The sequence below is a fragment of the Chelmon rostratus genome, chromosome 6 (assembly GCF_017976325.1).
Source record: "Chelmon rostratus isolate fCheRos1 chromosome 6, fCheRos1.pri, whole genome shotgun sequence".
NCBI classification, from domain to species: Eukaryota; Metazoa; Chordata; class Actinopteri; order Chaetodontiformes; family Chaetodontidae; genus Chelmon; species Chelmon rostratus.
In genome coordinates this window covers 18,937,910-18,952,738 of record NC_055663.1, presented here as the reverse complement: position 1 = coordinate 18,952,738, position 14,829 = coordinate 18,937,910, and the positions used below count along the sequence as shown (strand labels likewise).

At 41.4% G+C, this 14,829-nt stretch overlaps 1 protein-coding gene across 7 annotated transcripts in view; it reads right to left on the bottom strand.

Moving 5' to 3' along the window:
* tjp1b (tight junction protein 1b) overlaps positions 1-13,733 on the bottom strand; it is a 31,286-nt gene extending 17,553 nt beyond the window's left edge. For all 7 annotated transcript variants that reach the window (XM_041939148.1, XM_041939150.1, XM_041939151.1 and 4 more), the window contains exon 1: positions 13,589-13,733. The gene's annotated coding sequence lies outside the window, so the exon portion shown is untranslated. The remainder of the gene's footprint in view (positions 1-13,588) is intronic.
* Positions 13,734-14,829: the final 1,096 nt, after the last annotated feature.

The window sequence follows — 14,829 nt, the reverse complement described above, 5'->3', positions numbered from 1 at the left end:
TGCATTTAATGCTTATCCTCAGCATTATGTCAAGCTGGGAAAACGGAACAAAAACTAAACTGTAAGGGCACCCACAGAGCGCAGACCTCTGCCAAGGCCAATACACCGCTCATCTATGATATGCAAATCTGCAAGTGCAACCACTATATATGTCTGATGTTACAATTGTACTGGTTCCCCCATGAAACCACCATTTTGCGACGTATGGTATTTATTCCAAATGTTCGTTTGTGTTTCCGCTCCGAAATTCAAATCCACTCCCAAATTCAATGGGCTCATCCACCCAGTTTCATAAAAATCGGGACAGTAGACTGAAAACCAAACTGAAAACATACCCTCCTTGGCAAAGGTAACAACAGCCACCTCAGAGAAAAACAACAAAACTTGTAAGAACAAAAGCGCACACTGACATACAGTACAAATGATAAATGATCAAAATGTTTGAAAACCAATAACAGTATTTGACCGAGGCCCATTCCCACTTCATTCCCTCTACCAAGTTAAGAGTTCATTAAAAGCGGAAAGCAGTTCTATTGTTGCCGCACTCTTCACAAGGATGCAAACTGTCACAGCCACTGTGCTCACAGAAGGCTGCACCCAGCGGGTTATTAGGTTTGTTTCAAGTTCTACACTGTTGCCTATTCACAGTGATAGAGATAGCACTGTGTTGTGTTCGCTTTTATTCGCAGTGCGCTCACAAATTGCCAAACAGACCACACGCTACCAACATGCTCGCCTTTATACTACGTCCAAACAGCACAAGGTCCCAGGTTTACAGTGCACGGAACACAATGATAAAAACCCTGCAAGATACAATGAGGCCACACTGACTGTAAGTCTTTGACATTTAAGCACACCCTCCGTCACATTAACAACCAGAGAGGATAAGATGAAGGTTGACTCCTTCAGCTGTTAGGTCAGCACTGTCCTCTGCACCCCACCACTCACATCTTATCTTATCTCCTCTTCTATATCATTTCACCTCCACCACAATCTCACGACACATTAGACATTCAATGACTGCGTATAAAATACTATCAGGTCCATTCCTTTGGGGCATATTACAACCCACATCACAGCACCTAATGCAATAATCCCCCACTTGTCATGTAAATTGATCCAAGGTCTGTGACCTTAATAGGTGAGACTATCACACATTTCCTTCCTGCTTTGCTGGTAATTTCTTTGACACCTCAAACACTTAAGAGTGCGGCGGCCTGTTCAGAGAACTCATTGGGAACGAGTGATCTCATGTTGCGGCACATTAAAGCGTGATGACAGATGAGGGAAGGGAGATGAATCTCGCATTAAAAGACGCATCGGTTTCATTGCTTCGACCCTCGGCTGAGATCACTGCCACCTTGTTGGCAGCTTCAAACACAAAACACCTCGCGAGTGTCGGTCCAGCTTCATGCCGAAGATTAATATGCACCACATCAGCATGACAACGTGCTAATTGTAAGGCTATCGAGTTCCCAAAAGTGATAATGATGCTTAAATCTCGGCACCTGCAGATATTACAGTTTGAAAAATCATCTGTTATGGACACAATGTGCTTATTTTATTTGTTTTTTGTATGATAGACAAGCCCAGTCTGAGGTCTAAATTCAGCCGACCGTCTCTGCTGCCGTCCTGTTTATTGTTTTACCACCCAGGCTTCCTTCAACACATTGTCTTTAGGTCTGTCGCGACCTGTCGGCCAAGTGCCAAACGTTAGCTAGTGTCTGGGAATACAGGCAGCTGAATAAATCGCCACAAGTGGCCCCAGACGTTCTCAGCTTGGCAGCAACAGTCACAAACTCCTCAAGCAGCTTATGGTGGGACTCACACAAGGAGGGTGCACAAAAGTTTGTGCAGGGGAACACCCCCTTGGCCTTTCACGTCGAACACACTGCACTTGAGAGCGGGAAAAAAAAAGACATCTGAATATTAAGAAGACTGCTGAAAACAGAGGCATGAATTCTCACTTGACGGTTTACTCTTTGGGGAGGAGGATTTACGCCTGTGTCTTCTTCATCAGCACTGTGGAAAAGCTGATGCAAAGAACTCTTCACATTTCGTCAAAATTTATGGACGGCTTACCGCTGAACTGCTTAGTTATAGGAGGTGTTTCCAGTTGACATTCCTACTCTGAGAGATTCTTTATGGGCATTTATGCAGCGTAACACAAACATGCACACACACAAGCGTATAACGTTTAGGGCCTGTGTTGCAGCGGAGCTGTGAGAGATGTGATTTTGTTGTCTGGAAAATACGATTAGAGAATGCTTACTGTGTCTGATCCAATACAAATAAATCACCATACAATTAATGGGATGTAAAATCCCAAATGGAGCAAAGCAGGAGGAATCTAAAATGGAGTAAAAACTAAACAGAGTTTAGGAGGGAAAATAATGATTTAGCAGGGTCCTGCAGTGTGCATCTCTCCCACCCTCCCTCTTTCCCTCACACACACAAACACACACATATACACACACACCTTTCACTTTGAAGGGATGTAATTTTGCTTTCTCCTCCTGCAGAGCTTGTTGCTCTGGTAACAGAGGGGGAACAGTGTGGTGTTGTTCAAGTGGCCTGACATTTTCAGGCTGTGTCTGAAGGTTCCTCTCAACTGTGGGAGGTTTAAAAAAGACACGGCTGAATTAATTTAGAAACAAAAGCCGTTTTTTCATTTTAGATGAGCGCGATGCATTTGTTGCTGCATCTGCATCGGAACACAATCTGCAACGACGGCCTGACATTTGTCAAAAACAAACATGGTAACCTTTCTTTAGAACACCTCCAAAGTGCCATTCTTTGCAGGGAACACTTTACAGAACAATCAGACAACAAAGTGCTGCATGCACATAGCATTTTGGATTAAGCCTTACAACCAAATATCTCTATTCAGAAACTAATCTCACAAGTCAGGTAAACATAAAAGAAAGGAAACAGTTCCCCCACTTCAGAGCTGACTCTGTGCTGCTCTTGTGTACAGTGCTTTAGTACAGTGCTTAAGTCGCATCAGCAACCAGTGACTGATGAGTTTGTGGCACCGTTGTGTACGCCCTTTATGGCCACAAACAACTGGTGCCAACAGAAGCTTCATGCCACAAGCCAGAGCCAGGACTGGCAGCCGCTCTACAGCAGAGACGCACCATGTCGGTTGGGTCATGCTTGGGGGATTACAACCAGGCAACTTGGGAGCCAGCACTACAACACAGATGGACAACAACACAGATGGATGTCACAGCTGAGTGGAGAAAGGACAGGAAAGCTGTGGTCAAAGTGGACTGCGTGGAGTCAATATACAAATGGTAAACAACACAATTATTCAGTGAACTCACTGTAGTTTTACTCTTCAGTAGCTTAAAAGGCTGAGTATTCCTTTGACAGACATGCTTAAACAGTTTGTCCCGCTAATTTCCACAAGTAAATCAATACAGGGCCGTGACTAATGATTGTTTTCCATTATTGTACAGCAATCAATTAGTCAATCGACAGAAATTTCTGTCAGTCTACATTTACTGTCAATGTTTTGAGCAAAAATGCAAAAAAATAGTAAACTGAATATCTTTTGGACAGTTGGTTAAACAAAACTCTGCATTTTAAGTCGGCCAGCATTTTTTTCATTATCATATTTTCATGATTAATCAATCATTTGTCTGTAAAACAGGAGACAACAGTGAACTATTCCCATTACACTTTCCCATGGTCCTTGTTAATGTCGTCCAATGTATTGTTTTGTCCAACCAATGGTCCAAAACCCCAAAATGTTGATTTTACAGTTATATGAAACAAAGATTAATTATCTGTTAAACGACCACAGGAAACATAACACACCTCTATGTGCCCTGACAACTGAAAACCAAACAAAAATTGTGTTTTTGCTATTTGCTTACATTCTGTTGACCTAACAATTAATCTCAAAAATAAGCAGTAGAATAATCAATGATGAAAATAAAACATTGGGTGCAGCTGCATATCATTTTGCTGGTCCATAGATAATACTATTAAATATCCATCACAATTTTCCAGAGACTAAGTTGACATACTTAAATGTCTTGTCCAAGCAACAGTCTCTAATGACTAAAAATATTGCAAACATATGCACTTGAGAAGCTGGAATTAAAAAAGAAACAAAAGACAAATTATTAATCTGTTAGTTGACTAATCGACTGATCTTTTCAGCTATAAATACATTTTTTGCAAGTCAATATTGCTAGTATTCGTGTTAGACATTTGTAGCCAAAACTAAAAAGTCATCTATGAGCCAGTGAAATAAAATGGAGCATCGACAAAAACAAGTACTTGTGTGACCTGGCAGCACCGTCCGAATCAAGTAAAATGGAATATTAGCAAATTTGGGCGACTGTTGGCAAGTCTAGCAGCCTCTTTGGCAGGGTACCCATCTTTGACAGTTCTTTTCAATTCCAAGTATCAGTTTGGCTGGTAACAAAGTAAACAGAGCTGATCTTTGGGGTTGCATTGCAAGCTATGCCACACATCTCTGCCCTCTTTCTTCTTTCTCCAGACTCTGTACTGTAGCTACCACAAAAACAGTGAGCCCCCTGAAATGTGAATTGCGTAACTGGTGAAGCCAACAGCTTTGCTCCATGAGAAGCAGTGATACAGGTTCTATTAATCCATACACTGTGCAATGTAAAAACCTGAAACACAATAGTAGAAGAATATCTCTGTCTGTACTTGGAGACAAAAAATCCTAAATATACAATGAGCCATCACAATACTAACCTCACATGACCCATGAAGAGGAAAGCTAAGATGGTGTTTCATTTTGTATTCGTTTTGGAGTATCATTAAAATTAAACAGCCCTGGCTCCCCAACTCTATTCAGCAGAAAAACAAAATCATATTTCTTCCGAGAGGGAACTGAGGCAATATGGTGGGGTGTTCAATTCTCTGACTAAAGATTTTGTGCTGTAGTATGGTATAGGGGTGAGGCAGAACCTTATTCAATTCTGACCGTTCTGGGACCAGAGCAGCTAAAAATAGCTCTCATTAATTCTGCCGTTGTGATGCTGCAACAGAGTGATTTAAGGGAAACTTGCAGCATGAACACTGGAGAACATTTAATAACCTCTTGTTACATTACATGCAGTGGCTTGACTGAAACAAATCACGCAGCACAGCATAGAAAATACTTTCTTGCTCGTGCATATTTGTTGGATTCGTCTGTAATGCCTCAGGAAAAAAAAAGAGGGAGCTCATTTTCACAAATCCTTTATAGTGCCAGGGCGGTGAAAATGTGGCTATTTGAGCAAGTATTACAATAGAAGATGCTTAATGTTGATGCCGGGATTCTCATATGTTACTGAGTGATACTAAATGACATTTTAAGGACTGCATTTAGCTGAACATTTAGCTGATTGGCTGAAATACAACCAAGTTAGGAAAATTACTTTTGAATTATTTAACATGATAATGGTATAATGCATTTATTCCATTAAAAGGCTCTGAATCCCACCAAAACTGTCATTTCTATAAATTCTATTTCTAGTGCAGTTTGAGATAAGACATGAGGTTTTTTTCCTGGAGTCTCCTTATTTGGGACTTAAAATGAGCATCCACAGTCCAACTACAGATGGGTCCCCACATGATACAGTAAGAGCAGCAGTAAAGCTTAATGAGGCTCAGTCTCCAGCTGGGAAAGAAACATCTCTCATTTGCCTTGCAACCATTAAATCAAACCAGGAAAGACGCTGGCACAAAGACTAGCGTGCCAGCAGTGAACAAACTGCAAAGTCCAAAGGAGGATACTTTCAGAACACTGTGCAAGTTGCACTGCGGTGAAAGGCAGAAAAACAACAGGATCACACTCCACCGTGGCTGCTGGCAGTGAAGCAAACAAGTAGAATAAGATGATTGATCACTTAAGAGATTGAAAACGATGTGCTGGGGGAGTGCTGACAACTGCTAAAACTCCCCTGCCTTGGAGAACATATTCAAATGCTAATGAGGGCCCATGCCTTAGCACCAGTCTGCCGGTCCCCCGAGAGAGAAGTGACACTCTGCACATACAACATGGATCGACACTGTACCGTGAATCTCTAATGGAGGGGAGATGGCGGGGGGGATGCAGCAATGCACGAGCGATAAGGTCAAGAGATTAAAACTATACATAAAACTTAATTACAGCCATGAAAAACACACACTCGCATTATCTAAAGGATACAGTAAAACAGACTTTCACCTTAAGTATTAAGATAGAACTGGATCCAGAGGAGACGAGAGGTACTTACATCAGTTCATCCTGGTCACTACAGAGGACACAGACAAAAGCGTCTCCAAACTCCAGCTGCTCTTCAGTAAATCCAGCAGGAGATTCCTGCAGACGCACTTCAGCAGCCTCAGTGCATAACCGCACCATTCAGTGCTGGGAGGGACTGACCCCCACCTTCCTTTCTCTTTTCTTAGCTCTGTAACAACTGAAATTATGACTACAGGTGAGGGGTTATGAAACACACCCCGCAACTACGCCCTAATGCTTCCTCTGCCCATCACAGGTCTGTGTCCTCTCCCAACATCTTTCTTCAAAATCTGTCCCTCCAACTCTCTCCTTACACGCTCATGGGATCGAAGCAAATCCCCTCTAGCTTGGCAGCAATCTGTGTGGGATCTGCAGTTCCGCTACAGCATGGGACTCCTCTGTACTAGCGAACATCCATCCGCAGTGTAAACTGCTGTATCGGACTTAACCCCTGAGGTGCCGTGTTGAACCAGAGCAGAATTCATCAATTCTCTTTGCATGTAGGACATTATGACGCCCCTCCTACCCAGGTGTGCTGCACTGCGTGCATAAATTACGCTCATCGTGTCCGTGACATCACACAGAGGATTGCTGACCATCGAGCTGACTATATTAGAAACAATGCATGAGGACATCATGCTCTGTATTTTTATACTGCAGCGGAAGACAGCACAAACACCAATAAATATCACCTCCAACACAAACTTTAGCTTGCAAATAATGCAGATACAAATAAAACCAAACTTAACAGCCACAGGAAGGGAAATCTGAGAGGCTGAGAAGCAAAGAGGCATGTGTGACTTGTGAAACATGTGGAAGATCGCTCAGGAAATTCTGACATTTGAACAGATGCATAAGAGGACAACATGATACCTTTAAACAGCCATTTATATCACTGATTCCAAAAAAGGTGGAACACTGTAAAAAACATAAATAAAACAGAACGTGATCATGTACTAATCCTTTTTGACAAAAATACTCAATTGAAAACAGTACAATATATTTAATGTCTGACCTCACTGACTTTTGTAAATATCTGCTTATTCTGAATTTGATGCAGCAGCACGTTTCAAACAAGTTTAGCAACAAAAGACTGGGAAAGTTGTGGAACGCTCCAAAATCACCTGTTTGGATCATTCCACAGGTAAACAGGTTGATTGGTAAAAGGTGATAGTATCATGTTGGGTATGAAAGGAGCATCCTGGAAAGGCTCAGTGGTTCACAAGCGAGGTTCACCACTTTGTGAACACATGACTGAATAAAGGATGCTACTACATGGGCTCAGGAACACTTTGTGAAACTGTTGTCAGTAGACACAGTTCATTTGGAAATGACTGCATTCGGCTTTTATTTACCTTTTATGCAGCATCCCAACGTTTTTGTAATCAGGGTTGAATTTCAATAAGATCAACTATTTCCTGCAAGCCTGCACTTATTTATATCCCAAGCTACAATGGTGTTTTCAATGTTTGAACATGTGGGTCCATTACATCATTGATGACAAGTCGCAACCAATAAAATGAGATTGTTCAGAAAACCCACTACAGTACAGTTTGCAACAAAAAGGGAAACAAAACCAAGGACACTGTCCCATCCTGTTGAAAGCATCTTAGTAGTTTGCATCCAATGAAGCAGCATTTAGAGAACAAAGTAAGAGAGCTGGTCATAAGTATTTATATTTGTTTTAGTAGCTGAAACATTTTATCTCATTACTGTTAAGACTTATGTGTTTTCTATTGAGTAGCATACTGCATGGTTGCACAAACATTAATTCATCCTAAGGCAATTTCTGGCATCTGCAGTATGTGCCAACCACAAACACTGAGCCATTCCTTGTTGTCTGTGAAGGACTGAATTTTCCCTCACCACCAACAGGAAATACATGCAAGACATTTGTTATTAAAGGCGGGAGCTACTCTTCTCTTAACAATGCAACTTTTGTTCCAGGTCATGTTGAGAGAACCGGCGAGAACATGGCAACAGAGACTATTGAACTCTACTGTACATCTAAATCAGACAAATGTAGCAACATTTCACTGTGCACATCCTCCGATTGCCTGACAGTTTGCGAGGGTTACCTGTACAAGCTCAGAGTTTCTTAGTTTAACATTTAACTATAAACCATCCACTAAAATTTCTACTTATGCACTGAAACCCTCCTCACTGCCTGTAACAGACAGATTGTTCCTGATCTGATTCCTGACATATATGAGACTGTTAGTAATGCGGATATTGCTTTATGCAAGAGCCACATTTGCATTTTGGATACAGTAAATGCTCAACTGTGAATCTACCCTTGATGCAGATTTGTTTGTAAGTGTGAAAGAAGAAATGCATTACGCACAAAAAAAAAACACAACAAAATGAAATGACAGGAAGGAAGCGATAGTGAAATCACAATCTGACAAAGAGGTACAAAAGAATTCAATCCACAGCATTACACCATTCATTATCAGAGCAGAAAGTGGATCTAAGTCCAAACCAAGGCCACGTGGGTCATGACAGCCCACGAATCAGTCAGGATAATGATCGAGTTGGACAAGCCTGAAAGACACCCAGTCGCTGCTGGCAAAGGGGACGAGTTAAATTTACATCGCTCCGAGCAGAACCTGAGAGAGGCGACAGATTCCACACGTAGTTTGCTCTCTCCACTACCTTCTGCCTACCAGCCTGCAAATTAATTATTTCTACATCAACCTTAAGAGGCATGTAGAGAACCTAAGCTACTCATCACTACAAGTCAGTAGTTGAGTCACTACTTTATCTTCTTTTATAAGACTTACACTTATGTCTATTATGTAAAGGCTTAATGTTTGGCAATGCGTAAGTGAGAATTGGCACTGCAGAAACACTAATTTACTCACACAAATAAACCAAAGGTGTGTGTCAAATAAGTGAAATCTGAGGAAAATGCTTAATTACTTTAGCATGTTTCTTGTTAAAGCATCCTGTTAGATTTTGTGTTCCAGTTAAGGATACTTGAGCTGTGTTCTGTGTCAGCATTTTAAATAGAAGGGATGCACGATAATGTCGGCACGTCATCGGGATCGGCTGATAAAGGCTTCAAAATTAAATCCTGGTAAAGGCCTGAATTGAACATTTCTGCTGATATGGCAAGCTGATAAAATCATGGTTTCATCATGGTTTAATCATGTCCGCGCAATGCACGTATTTCTGTGGTGTGGAGGTTCAGACTGCTTGTTTGCTTTTTTCTACATCACAATTCATGTTTGCGCCTGACATTATATCTATACCTTTGACTTGTATCTGCATTTTTTACATTCCTGTTTCTTTATTTCAAATAAGATTTTATGTATAAAACATTTAGAAGCCATTATATAACTTAAATAAAGCAGTTCTGTGTGCAGAAAGACTAGAGATAAAGTTACTAGAGTGGTAAAACGTTCTGTGCAAGAGGAGTAGAGGAGTCTCTTAGGCAGACCATGTAACAAATGGTCATAAAAAATTGAAGAAAATGTCTCTGACGGCTTGAACACACAGATACCTCATGACATCTGTCAAAGCTGCTTTGCATAGACACGGAGGTTAAGATTTCGAGTGCCGCAGTGCTTTAAACCACCAATGATTAGACTTAAGTTTCCAAAATGGAGGAAGCCAGCAGGCCTTATTTGATGTGCTAAACATTGAGGCTAACTGTCAACACTGTAATGAACACGTGTTCAGATTAGACCTGCATTTGATACATTGGTATAATAAAAAATATTGATTATGGCCCCTTTTAAGTAAAATATGTAATAGCAATTAATTGTTTTTTCATGAAAAAAGAATCTGATTTGAGATTAGGATTTCTACAGACCAATTAGGACAAAACAACAACAAAAAAAATTAAACCTTTGATACTCACTCTAGACTCTATCACTGGGATAGTGGCTCAAGAGTGACCAGAATCTATTTCCAGGCTCAACAGCTGGAGTCAGTGATCATAACCAGAGCCGCAGAGTGTTCTGAACACATGGGACAGGAAATCAGCTCCTGAACTCCATCAGCCCAGTGGAAGTTATCAGTGCCCCACACAGAGCACAGAAGAGGGCAGGAATGTGCTGATAAGCTGAGCCACTGACCTGCCCCCCGCCTCCTCTCCGTCACAGTGATTGAAATGAGGACAACGGAGCCAATGAAAAACAGTCATGATAAGGGATGTTTCTGCACTATAAGAAACAGGAGGTTCACGCTGAAATGTGATTGATGAGAGATTTTGCAAGCCTCCTCATCCTGATAATTCCACAGCCCTTTCAAATAGTGATTTACGATGGACTTGATTTATATAAGCAAGCCTCTGCATAACTGGAGCTAGACCCATAATGTAAACATGCCATTTGATAACACTGAGACTTAGTGCACAAGGGGAACATGGACTTTAATGACTTATTTTTAAGAGGTGTTTGCTAGGAAGTCTTTGCTATGAGTATCAGAGCAAAGACCTTTCAATGTCCACATCACACAATCAATCAACTTGCCAATAACTCACTTTATTTCCAAAATGTAGCCTAAAATTGAAGTAGTATAAAACATATACAGAGCTAAAGAAGATATTTTCCCAAACTTTTTAAAGCCTAACCCAAAAAATGTCTTTGATGAGGCCTATCAGCATGTGCAGTACAGTCTACTTGTGAAGGCTGACAAAAACAGACAACACAAAAAAACATAATCACAGTATATAATGCCTTCATGCTGAGATGTGTGAGAAAAAAAAAACTGTCCTCTGGCACCCGTTGCATTATAATTCTTCTTCTGCCAATGACAGCCATACTTAAGAACATGCAGAGTCTTGCAGAGTAACATTTGCAATGCAGAACAGAAAACCCTCCTAAATTGAAAAAAGGATTAGATCTATGAGCTCAAGAAGAGTGAAACAAGGAGTCCATCTCACACCTCCCAGAGGATGAAAACATCATAGTGATACTAATTACGCAAAATAATCCATGGTGTAAGCAAATATATAATATATTAGGAGAGTGCAGGTTAACTCATTAAATCATTCTCCTTTTTATTCTAGTGGCACCTCCAGGCTATCACCAGCACTGAAACACATTCTACGTTCACAATCTCACACCATTTTCTTCAGCATTGTTTTCCAGCAACCTCTCTCTACACAGATAGACCAGTCATCTCTTCAAAGAGGTACCTGTGGCCATGCACTTTGATCTTTTTTCCCTTAATAAAATATGGCATTTGGTTGGGCATTGCCATATACAGAAAACTAAATTTTAGTCTCTCCATGTGTTAAGTAATGCAGTAATGCAGTCGTTCGTATTACTGTTGTCATTTTGGTTATAGCTTGTAACTGGATGGGTCCATTATTCCAGACAGTTTCCACAAATACACAGGACTACAAAACTGCCGTCAAATTTAACTTAAGTAGGCAAAATGTCAGATATGCTTGTCCTTCCAAAACTACAATGACTCAGATGACTGCTGCTTCCATGACAGCTTAGGGCAACATGATTTACAGACCAACATGTATGGCTGCCCTTGAGCAGAGAGATATTCTCTTCATCTCACAACCACTGCACAACACTACAAAAACCAAAGAACAACCCAGCTTAATCTTGCAATGACAACATCCAATGGCTGCCACAAATATCATCTGTATTGTGCCTCCCCCACTTCATCTGACAAATGTGCTGCCCTGCCCGACTGCCATTTCATATAACATTACCATCATGAGGCCAGTTATGACATATTTCAGTCACAGACCAAAGCTCTAAGGCTGCACAAGACCGGGACGTGAAGCAATGCACCATGTGCTTCCACGGACAGATTGTACATGTCCAACCAATTACAGATCAATTACACACATTATAGTTAAGACATGTAATATTCCTGTATGCTTTAAATTGTCTTACGGGAGCTAGCTTTAAATGCAAAGTGTATTATCCACTACAGAAACAAGACAAATCAGGGACCAATCAGAGTCAACTAAATCCTATGACCACACCTATCATTCCCACAGTAAGTGAATACGATAATAACATTAAAACCATATTTAAAACCTGATATGGTGGCAATTATTAGCAACGCTTACATACAATATGTAATGTAAACCAAGGTTGCGACATGTGTTGGCTAACCAGGTAGAGTGTTTATTTCCCACAGGAGGCAAATTAGTTCAGTAAACTGTATCACTTATCTCATAAGAAACATTTCAAAGGAAAAGGTAAAGAAACAGTAGCCTAATCACAATATTTTGATCAGCAAAATTCCAGATAATCCCCATATTTATATATACATATATAGAGAGAGATAGAGAGATATAGAGATGGATAGATAAATATAGATAGCACACCAGATAAAGGGGAATAGGTAGTGCACCATGTCCCAACAAGATAACGTCATCTGTCCACATACTGTGTGTATTTGTGAGTAACTTATACCATACGTAAACTGACAAAACAAACGAGAACTATTTCCAAAACGATAGTGTCCAGCGTTATCAATGTTCAACAGGTGATGACTGGTGCGTTTAGTTCATGTTAGCAGCAGTCCATCCATTGATATGGAAATGAAAACAGTGACATGGCTAGCTTGGGTGAGCTACGCCAAACAGCGACTGCAGACCACAGCAAAGCCCCCCCACACACAGCTGACACGACATTATTATGACAGCTGGTTAAAATGTACACACACCGGGACAGGCGAGGTGTTCCAGCGTCACCAAACTAACGCCAGCTAACAAGCTAACGTTAGCCAACTGCTACCTGGCTTCACCAAAGACCCACTTTGGTTTTGCAAGCGGACCATCAAAACAAGGTAAGTCAACGCATGACCTTCCCTTTAATTTAGAAAACGAGGTCATATTTCTAGCGGCTGATCTCACGACACCACTCCCTCACTGCCTCTTGCAGTGTGACACACAATGAATCTTGTGCCCCCTTCATACCCTCTTGGTCAGATCAACCCCTAGCTGGCCGACATTTTGTTCCAGCGGCTAGGCTAGCTCATCCTAGCTAACCTTACCTGGACGCTCCGCGCACTTGACGTGGGAACAACGCGTCCGCCTGATGACAGCTCGACTGCAAGGCATTTTGTGACTCAGTATGATCGCTTATGCAAGCTCCACAAAAATTAGGACGAGGGACATCATCAGTCGTGCTTTCAATTAGAAGATAACATTAGCCTGTTGGGCAACTTGCTAACTACTTAGCATATCGCGTAGATGCAGTTTGCTAGCAGTGAGGTAGCTAAGTTACCTCGGCTTGTACCGTTATCGCTCGCTTGTATCCGCAGGGGGACACACATCCAGTCAGCTCCTGCGGCTAGAGCGAAATATACTCCCACCAACAACGTACTCACGGATAAATCGAGAAACCCATTCACCTTCGCAAACGCAATGGTCCTCCTTGCGTGCTTGTGAAAATCTTACAGAAAAGGAATGGAGAGGTCTTCCTGATGTGGCTCCAGAGCAGCAGCCGCCGCACTGCAATGGCAGGCAGTGGATGAAGCCTTCCTTCTCCCCCCCTCTGCTCTCACACTTCGGCTGCCGTCACCGCCGCGGTGACAGTGACAGGTTCGCCTGGAAGAAACCATTCCGGTTTGTCCGCGGGGGAGGGGGAGAGCATGGATGCAGAGGCTGTCCACAGCCGCAGCAGCAGCAGCAGCAGCTATCCAGCAGCATCAAGCGCCATTCCAGCGTGAGAACAAACGGTCGTCGATGAGGGTGAAAATACACCGATGAAGCTTTATCAGCTCCCGGTGAACATAGCAGTGCCCACTAAATACGGAAGAATGGATGCGACTGTTTTCAACCTGTCATCTTTTCCACAACAATTTAGGAAAACACCACGACTAAAAAAATACAAATCCAAAAAAAAAGAAAGAAAAAAGAAAAAGCGATCTACTGTCTGCTGCATTGCTGTCAGTTATGCCATTTTAACTGCGGAATATTATATCACAATTTTCAATATTATTACACGAATATTACAGTGTACAGTTATTACCTACAGGGGTATAATAACTTTTGACAAAATAATTCGACCAACCTATTTTAAGAAATATATGTCCGTGGTGTATTTGGCTGCTGAGAGGGGTCTTTTTCATTGTCCCATATTTAGTGTCTACACAAACACACTGAAACACTGATTTTGTTTTGGAGTTAACTGGTTTATAAGAAACTGAACAATTTTACAGAGATAAGCATGTATGAGATAAGTCTATATGCTGGTACCCCCACAAGGCAATTATGTGGAAGAACTCAAATACAGTAAAACTAATTAATATCTTTGAACTTTGTGTGAGCTACCAAAATAATTTCTTCCTTTTTTAGGTCATGTGATTTCCCTAAATTGCACCGCTTCTACAAGTAGACTGCAGTCGGACCAACAGCCCTACGAAGCACTGTAAGCTTTGCCTTTGCTGCATGTGACGTAAGGTTGCATTTTATCTTTAAGGAGCTTTTAACAAGCATCCTGATCAAACAGAGAGCTCATAAATCTCTGTGAGGATGCAGAAGCTACTCAGAGCTACATTGAAGTGAAGCTGCATTGCCCTCATGAACCTAAAGAGAGAGGTTCTTAAAATGGTTCATAACTTATGATTTTCTCTTCATTTGTTTATGTAAA